We start from the raw sequence: 10,216 nt of genomic DNA on the forward strand, positions 1-10,216 counted from the left end.
CACATACCCACTCTCTTTTGTTTAAAGATTGTGGCCTTTTTTCAAATCAACCCTCTATATATTGTATTGTCACTTGTCTAATAATAGTTTCCTCCTAAAATTCAATGACTTTAATTCAATAAGAGAAATGTTCCACATATTGTTACATATTTGTGGTACAGGGAAGGATGAGATCTCTTTGAATTGATAGATTGATAATTTTTGTTGTGAAATGCATTAGCACTTTAGCCTTTCATTTTTTTTTGCACACTTGATAAAAATTATTTCTAGATGTCATGGCAAACCACCTAAGGATTACTAACTACAATAGTTAATAGTAATTGAAGCGTATCTGTGGACCCCGCATTTCGATTGCTCGATGCGTTTCCCACTCGATGGCGAAACTCGATTTTTATTTGAAAAAATTGATTTTTATTGATTATTTGAAAATGACTTGGAGTCGCCACTTATTTTTGTTTTATTTTTAAAGGGTAAACAAAATAAGAAAGAAAAACCCTAAGTGTGACTCCTTATTTTAGAAAAGGTGGTCTGTGAAAAACCGGATCGGGTTTGGGGGTCAGGTTACTTATTGGGAAGGTACGGTAAAAACCGTAGCACCCCTCTAAGTCCCTAAAGTCGGGTCTCTACTAATGAGATGAAGCTGACATGGCAATCAATGAGAAAATCAATGAATACTCAAATCAAACTTACACATATGAAAATAAGAGCATGCATAGAGAATAATCAAAATGAGAATGAGTGTGTACCTGGACCTCTAGTGACAAATGCGCTATCATGAAACAGGATCAGTGAACAATGAACAAATATAATTAAGCGCATATCAAGGAATAGAGTAAACCAATCATGCATGGCAAATAAATCAATCAATTAGTCAATCAATCATGAAGTCAAGTATGTGGGGCCCCCACCAAAGCCCGTTTTATTTTGCATGAATTAATTTCATAAATTCCATTGTTCGGAATTACAAAATTAATTCTTGCTTATTTAAAAATCATTTAAAAAAAAAAAGCAGGAGATGTGAGTATTGCTCGCCAGAAAAGAAAATGGCAGCAAAGTTTTATTTAAAAACGGGATTTTTGATACCTAAGACTAAGGATGAAAAACTTGGATTATTTAAAGAAAGGGACTTTGAAAGCTATTTTTAAAAACAAAAGGAAGAAATGGAAGGTGGCACGTGGCCAAGGGTGGCCATGCAATTGGATGTACTTATGAGTGGGCTCAGCATGCAGGTGAGAATTGCCATGAGGATAAGGATCCAGATCATCTTTTGTTGCAACAATGAGGCAAAGCACCTCATAGCTAGTATTTTCACCATGACTAGCAACTTCCTCAAGCAACTCAGCGGCTCTCTTCCATAAGGGCTCATCAGGACTGTCATACACAAACAGTGCAATATCACCATCTGCGAGCATCTGTATTAGGAAATCGGGTCTCCCAATTTTCATCTTCAATCTTAACTTGATTTGATGAGGATGTTTCATCTTGACCCTCAAAGTCTTCCTCATTCAAAAACTTGGGAATGTCAATGACAATTATGACTCATACTTTGGTGATGCCGCAGTCTTCAGGTGCTCACTTGGCCTATTAATTGGAGATTTGACACAACTAGCATCACTGTTATTGTTCTCCGTGTACTTAGACTCAGACTGCCCACAATTTGATGAGATTTCTTGAAAATCAGTCCCATAAGATGAAACAGAATTCAAGCAATCTGTGACCTCTGCTATTAGACCCATATGAGAGCCGTGCCATCATGTCTGCTGGAGCAGTGTGGCTATCTAGAAGACTTGCTTCATCTGAGATGACGACAGATTCTGAACTGCTAGTATAGACACTATCTGGTGGGGATATTCCAGCCTTTATCTTGCAAGGGCAGTCTAGCTACGCCAAGTAAATCCTCAGCATTTCCCTCATCAGATCTGGAGAAGATCTCTCTGTCTTTGTCTTTCCAATTCAGTCAACTCTTGCACCTATAAGCTCCCCTCCTCTTCTGCCTTGTGAGTTAACATGGAACTTGGAATTACATCATCAATAGCACGGACGCCAGCTGAGACAAGAACAAAATCAGCCTCAAGTGTGCTCTGCTCACCACTGGCTGCTGGTTCAAGTGTCAATTTAACAAGGTCTCCAGATGTATCAACACTTGCTGCCTTTATTCTGAACATAGACTGCATCTTTTGTTTCCCGAGAACACACTGAAATTGCTTGCGGACTTGCCCTTCCATGCTTGGAACAATGTCTGTTGCTTGAATTCCTCAAAGCCTTCAGGAATCCTCTATATATAAACACGTCCATCGATGCTTGCACTAGCTGGAAGATGAACGTCCTTAGCAAAGCAAACCGTGTCGGCCACTTGGATCGTCCCAGACTTGAACCTTCATTGCTAAAAAAAATGGCAGCTTGCATAGCCGCACCATGAGCAACAACTTCTGATACCACCTCGGGAAGACTTTCTTTTGGTAGAAGGCTATTGTTTGCTCTTCATCAACATCCATACCTTCAAGCTTTAAAACATATATTGCCCTTGCCAATGGCTTACTGAGAGTTTGATATGCATCAACTACTCGGGCAGACGGACAGCATACTCTTTTCCTTCCTCAGGTTTCGAATGAACTAGATCAGGGCGCAATTTCTTCTACCACGGGTGAGACTTGATCTGGACTGTTTCTAATGCTCATGCCCAATACCGAGATCACTACCTTGGGGTTATCAATCTGGCTGCTATAATGCTTGCAAAGCTTGTATCAAACCCTCATTCGCCATATGAAAACGCCCATGACTGCATTTTGGCGTTTTTTTGGACCAAGCCATCTCCAAAACAGTTAAGCATTGGTCATTGGGCAGCACGCCATATTTAGCATTAATCCTCTTTGCTTCTGCCTCACCAGAATGCTCTAGTTTCTCATCAAGGTTCGCACTGATAATTGTGGGATCAGGCTCTCCCATCAACATGACATCATTAATTTCATCATCTGTTCCTTCCTCTTGCAACTTCAATCCAGCGTCATCAGTAGTTATAGCTCTGGTATCATCAGAAGACTCTTGTTTTATTTCGTTCTATCCCGGAAGTGCCTAGATTCATGAGACCTTTCTGATCATCCTCTGTATTCTCTGTAGCCTTGTACCCATATTCTTGCCCTTCTTCATTTTGATCTTCTGCTTCTCCCAATTCAGAAACATGCTATCATCAAGCTGAGGTTTGAGTTCTGCTACGTTAGCCAACGCACCAATGGTATCATCTTCCCTAGTTTGAGGGATTCTACTGCAAGGCTTGAGGATGTCACCATATTGGATGACTGTAGCAATATCCGGGGCGTGATTATGACTGATCTGACTGACATGAGAAGGCCATTAATCCCATCAATGTTGACTTGAGATGTCCAACCCTCAGTTTCCTGAACTTTGGAGCAGCTCAATTACTTGGAACCCTGCATGGCCATGCATGCATCCGGTGAGGAAATGGGAAGGAGGAATGGGTGAAGGAAGTTATGAGAAAATGAGCGAGAGGGATGTTGGGAGAAATGGGTTTAATGGGTATGGGAAGGGTTGTGGTGTAGAGAGAGAGAAAAGTGGTGAGGACAAAAGATGGGTAAACGAGAGATCAGTGCAAGGAAATAGATACAGGGAATGAAGTGGATCCTGGGACATTGAACCAAGTTAGTCTGGGATTCAGTAGTGTCCACGTTCAAAGCACCATCAAACCTCACGAAGGACACCATGCATGCATAGATAGCTTGACGGGTTTGTTCAACTGCACTAGCAAAGGAAGCTGAGCCCCATGACCAAAGATAATATCAAGGCCTCTGGGGAAATCACTAGCAACATTTCTTAGGGCCCCACGACCTGTTCACGAATATCCTCACTTGGAGGATCAAGGAGTTTCACAAACACCAGGATAGCCTCTCGATCAATTACCACATTAGTATTATCAGATGTCTCAAAAGCAATGTTTGTGAGAGCCCAGGTCTCCAAATTGAAAATGTGGGAAGCTTTCCTCTCAAAAACCCCAACAAAATGGCGAAAGATGTCCCGTCAAAAAGCATGCCAACATAGGACCTCTTCACAGTTCTGTGCATCTTCATGCATCACGCAATCATTAGAGAGCCCCCAATGAATATCAGCTTCATCACCGTGTTATGAACTGAGATGAAGTCTATAAACAGACCCGAATACCGAATCAAGAGCACAAGCACGCAGGGCTCCGAGTTTTGAGAGAAATCCCGTCAGTTCATTAACATGTTCAGTCCTGGAAATGGCAGTATGGAGACTGTCGTTTGCACAGCTGGTATTGATGCCATAGAAACTGCCACGGCTGAGGAGGTTTGGCGCATAATGGTAAAGAACAGAGAATCTGCTGCTAAGAAGAACATTGACATTGTCACTGCCTCGGGCTCATGAAGAAACTATGATCGGCTTGCATGACCCAAAAGCAACTAAGAAAGCCCAGGATGAGTGATGTGTAACAGGAATCTGGGTGTGGCCATTTAATAAGAACACCCACTGAGCATCTCATGCGGACATTTTCTGATTCAGATTCTATAGCTTCCAATATCCTCTTCACACCACCATCATCCTCCGTAAATCAACCTCTCCAGCTTCCCGGTCTTAAAGCCTGACAGTCTCCTTCAGGGGAAAACAGAGGAGCAAAAACAAAAACAGAAAGGAGAACAGAGCATGGAACTTTTAACCAGTATGCTAAACCCATGTCATTATTTCGTCCATGAGTTTAACAATCAGTGGGTTCGAACGGAAGATATTCGCCAAAGCAAAACATAAAATGCAGCAAACTCTTCAAATTTTAAACCAATAATCACCCAATCAAAGCAACTCAACAAGCAAAGTTAAAAATTACAGAGAATGAGATAGGAAAAGTATGAAGAATGGAAACGTACATGAAAACCATAGTAACCAAACCTGAAAGTCTCTTCCTCAGCTGGGTGTTTTGAGTTGTGACTTGTTGCTCTGTCTTGGGTGAATCCTCAGCTCAGAATCCTTCTCCCTAAGGTTCCTCAAGCAATCATCCCCCCTCCTTCTCTGCCAGTCCGGCTTGCTTTTCAAGCAATGCCCTCAAAAATCTCTCTCTCTAAGCTCTCCAGAAACTCACCTCTCTGCTCCGACCTCCCTCAAGTGTCTCTAAAAACTCCCTCCTCTCTGCCTGAAAAACCGTAACCAAAAGCACCACTCTCTTCTAGCTTACTCTCCCTCCCAGTCAAAGCTGCCCAAGCTTTTCTTTCTCAAAATATCTCTCACCGCAGCACTGCCGACCACCTCCCTCTCTGCTCTGCTCTCTCAAAAATATCTTCCCTCGTCTCCTCCCAAAAACTCTAACCGTCCCCCCTGAAAAAAAACACCTTCCTGCAGCCAAAAACGCTCCTCCCTGCAGCTGCCCTCTGCCCCTCAACAACCTGCAGCTTTTGCAGATTCCTCCTTGCCAGGTGTCAATCTCTGATTGGCTTTCAAAAACACTGTTCTGATTCCATGATAGCCAATCAGGGATTGACACGTGGCCTCCTAGAAATGCTCCATCTGGCCAAATAAGCTGCAACAAATTCAAAAAGAAAGTGCTCCCAAAATGGGGGTCTACAGTATCCAATTCCTAAGAAAAAAAATAGTTATCAACCCAATGCAAAAAAAAAAAAAAAAAAAAGCCTTAATCCTAACTGGATTAATCGACACCACAATTTGTATGCTTTTGCAATCTTACTAGAGTTGACCATACATGCCAATAGGTAGGCAAGACATATTCACCATATGGATAGTAAGAAACTAGTATTTACCTCAACCTAATTAGGAGTTACTGGGATAAAGTCCTTAAAAGTATGATATGATATAACAATAAATAGAATTCATTAATATTTATGTAATGATTTCAATTCTCCTTTCTCTATCCTATATCTATGCATTATCTATGTTGTGCATTCAAATATGCATCATTTGCATTGTACATCATTGGAGTGCTTTAAGAGTTCCACAGGAAATCTAAGTCATGGTTTCCTTATAAGATTGATGAGTTGTTTATAATCGGTTCATAAACTTAGGCAATTGTGGTCCCACATTTTTCATGATACATCCCCATTTGTATGACAAGACTTGCTTTTTATATAATGAAAAATTGATTTTTGAAAAAGTTGGAGTTGCCATTCATTTTTGTTTATTTTTAAAATGAAAAACAAAATAAGAAAGAAAACCTTAAGTGTGACTCGTTTTAAAGAAAAAACTTAAGTCTACGAAAAACAAAATCTAAATCCAAAGGTTAGGTTACTTATTGGAAAAGTAACACAAGATACCTCTAAGCCCTAAAACATGTATCTACTAATCAAGTTGAGGCAAATATGATAATTGTTTAGTAAATCAAGGAATACTAAAGGTGACTATAAGAATATACAACAAGGGTGATGAAAATACATATAGAAATTAATCAAAGCAAGGCATATAGTGATGAAAATAAATAAATAAATAAAAGGGAATATGGGAGCTTGTTCTGAAGGTTTGCTCTTGAGAGTTAAGGAACTCATGGTCCGTCAAAGTAAGCTAGCATTTCCTGGCATTGATGAGGTTTACAACCCCATGGATTCCTCCAACTTCTGGATTTGGTTCAAGCAAGAAGATCCAAGTTAACATGACATATGGAGCAATCCTAACACAACTGGATAGGAAATACGATGTGGAATTTTAAAGGTCCTCTAGATTTTAATGTTTTCATGGCACAGTCCAAAGAACTGGTGTATGGATACTTCCCACTTGCATTAGGTTGCATTTTCTGTATTTGAGTTTTAACATAATCAAAGGGTAAACTAAATGCTGAAGCAAAAAACCCCCGAAACAGCACTGGGTCCCACTACAATACTAGCTTCACCCAAACCAAGGAAATCCTTGAAAAACTCAACACTTTGATCATAGGATGCAAGCATCCCCATGTTCAATGCCATTGTCGCACTGCAATAAGACCTGTGCCTTTCCAAAGTGCTAGAACCCATTCATCTGCAACAATATAGCATGGAAAGCATTTTTGTAATTCTGGCATCGAGTAGCAGGTAAAGTGGCATCAGCTTGCATACGAATAAGTGATGAATCTGCAAGACTACCAACAATCGCTCCAATAGCTCCAACAGTCACACCACAAAGAGCTTTCTGATACAGAGGTAATGGTTTTCCATCATTAGCAGCAATGACTTTATTAGTCAGGACCTTGAATGATCCAAGTTTTGCAATTGTATATGTAGCTTGCCTAAGCAACCCAGTAGACAGTCCCTTATGGAAGGCTTTAATGGCCTTATTTTGAAGCATTGTCTTAGTAATACAATGATTTGCATCCCAATATCAAGCTTGTCAAGAAAGGCAACTTCCATTGCATTTCCATGGCAGCCCAAGGCATTGCAATGCTTCATTCCAGTAGATTAGCCTTGGTGTCTCACCCATAGGCTGGTTTCAAGACAGATCAATAGTTTTTAGGTTGGGAATCATCAAGCAGTGAGGTTCCTGGAGATGCGATAACCAGTTGTCTAGAACTGCAATTCCTACCAACAAATCTTCCCACACCAGAAGTCGTATGAACTGATATGCCGAAGGGATCATGTACCACTTCCACTAATATTTGACTTGTCATCTAAACAAGAATGGTTAGATGAAACCATGTCTTATGATTGCTCACTGATCTATTCCGGAAAAAGTAGGTTTTGTCTGATCAAAAGGAAGTTGTAGCTTGCCCTTGTAGAATTTTGTAAGTGCACAAGTAGCAATTCTGAGCATTTGCAAGCTAGTTCAATTGTCTGTTTGACTAGTGTGTCCTCTTGGGTGATCCAAATGACATATGATCTATAAGACTATGGTCATAGGATTTCCTTTAGTGGAAATTTGACATATACTCCTTGGAATTAGAGTATATCAATTAATCACATAATAAGTGGAATTTGTAATTCAATGATTTGAGAGGTAATCTTGATGGGGGATAGCGTTACTTTGTTAAATTACGGACACCAATTCATGAGAAGTCTACATGCAGTGGATAGTAGGTCACAGAATAAAACTTTATGTCAATGTTATTTACATATGGTACTGGAAAACAATTGATTTTTTGTAATGAGATGTTGAATCAACTTCAGAATTGGATTTGAGGGAGGTAATACTCCTATGGATACTAATGGTTCTTACTTGAGTTCATATACCTTGATGGCATGGTTTATGAGTGTTGGATTGGTTCTAGGTTCACTTTTGTGTATAAGGGCATTTTGGTAATTACGTGAAGTTGCATAGAGATTAATTTGAGCTAATTGATTAATTAGATGATTATGTGAGATTAATTAATCAATTATGACTTTTTTTTTTTTAGTTAAATTAAGTTATCCAAACTCATGTGGGCTCAAGTCACTTAAGTCCAGTAGGGAACCCTATAAATACCCCTTTAAGGGTTAAAGTTTTTAGTTAGTCGTCTTTCACCATCTAGAGGAAAAATAGAGTCATAGCCTCCACCCTCCCATACTTTCCTACAGATTGAGTACCAAGATCAAGTTAGAGCTATCAGATGGAATGTCTTGGGTTTACGAGACTTCTTGTGATTACAAATCTATTCATCGAAATAAATCGATTTGAGAACATCCAAATCGGAGGTAAAGTTTTTGATTACATAAATCCAGTTCCCATGATTGTAAGAATGTTATTTTTACTTCCTTTAATTAGAATCTAGAGGCTTAAAGTAGATTGCATGTACCTATATGATCTAGGGTTAGGGAATAGAGTAATATGAGATTCCCAACATTCCTAACATAACCATCATTCATTGACGTTGACACTTTCAAAGTGGTACACATGTTTCCATCCTCCACCCAATCCCCTTAATATAGAAGCATTATTTTTCACTTCATCAACCTTTGCAACATGAAAATAATTTAAATTATCAACACCAACAAACAATACTATAATACCGATGCAAAGTGAAAATGCACTTAACTTGATTGATGTTAAGTTTCATTTATAAATAACTAAACACCTACTAAGTTCTCAACTAATATATCCAATTATACTTAATTGTACCAATGAACTTCAATTCTTACATCCAAATTTGAATTATTAAATATGGATATGACTCTCCATAAACTAAGAAAGAAAGAGAGTAAGTTGGACACAATAGAACTTCGTAAGGTAAAAAAGAAAGAGAGTAGGGAGAAACATGGTGGAACTTAATAAGGTATGATTAAGATCAAGACAAAGTCATAATGGTAAAAGAGAAGATTGGTAAAGTTGTGGTGTGTGTGAGATCGACTAAGTCATGCTGGTAAGCAAAGATTCAATTAGAGACGAAGCCATGGTGAGCTTCCATTGTAGAGACACTGGTAAGAGAGCTTGAGAGACATCATGGGAAAGACAATAAAATGAACTTCGAGAGAAATCTAGTTAGATAGCAAAAATGACAAGCAAATAAGGTTTTCGAAGGGAAATAAAGAGGGGTAAAAATGTCCATTAAAGTGACATTTCCAAAAAATTACAGAGGGGCCATTTGCCAATTTCATTGTTTTTTTTAGGTATCTTTGCAAATAACCCTTTTTATTTATGATATTTTTAGGATATAAGGAATTATTTTTGTATGATCTTTGCAAGTGACATGTGATCCCACATGGATCATGGAGAGAATTATAGATGCATTTTGAAGCTAAGTAGAATCTTGGATCCAAAATGTGCAATATCTACACCTAAAATAGTAGTTAGTTGCATTACATCACCTTTCCTAATGCTTTTAAAGTTTGTTTGGTAGTAATTTTAGAAAATGTTTTTAACATTTTTAATACTTGAAAATTTTTATCTTACAAGTATTAGAAATGTTAAAAACACTTAAAATTATTGTCAAACATACTCTTAATACCTCCTCACTAATGCTTAGCTCAAATAAGCACTTCTATTTTTTGGACACAAGGTAATGTGACCAGTGAGCTGGGTTAGATATGTCAACTTTATTGTGGAGGAAGTAGATGACACGCTTCCATGAGATTTATGACAATATTAAAAGCATTATTATAGTTATACTCAGAATTACAACAGTATGAAAATTTTAAAAATCTGAGTGTGCCAGCAAGATGATGAGGAGATAATAGAACCCCCATGGCCGGAGAATCGAAATCACACAACATATATTAAGATAATACCTTCCACATTCGAAAATACACTGATGAACCCAAACTGAAACCTCTGATACGTTTAAACTGCAAATTATCTTAAATGCTTA

At 38.7% G+C, this 10,216-nt stretch overlaps 1 pseudogene; it reads right to left on the reverse strand.

The window, feature by feature from the left end:
- Positions 1-6,557: 6,557 nt before the first annotated feature.
- LOC100249267 (mitochondrial dicarboxylate/tricarboxylate transporter DTC-like) lies at positions 6,558-7,299 on the reverse strand (annotated as a pseudogene).
- Positions 7,300-10,216: the final 2,917 nt, after the last annotated feature.

This window comes from Vitis vinifera, chromosome 7 (genome assembly GCF_030704535.1).
Source record: "Vitis vinifera cultivar Pinot Noir 40024 chromosome 7, ASM3070453v1".
Taxonomy (NCBI): Eukaryota; Viridiplantae; Streptophyta; class Magnoliopsida; order Vitales; family Vitaceae; genus Vitis; species Vitis vinifera.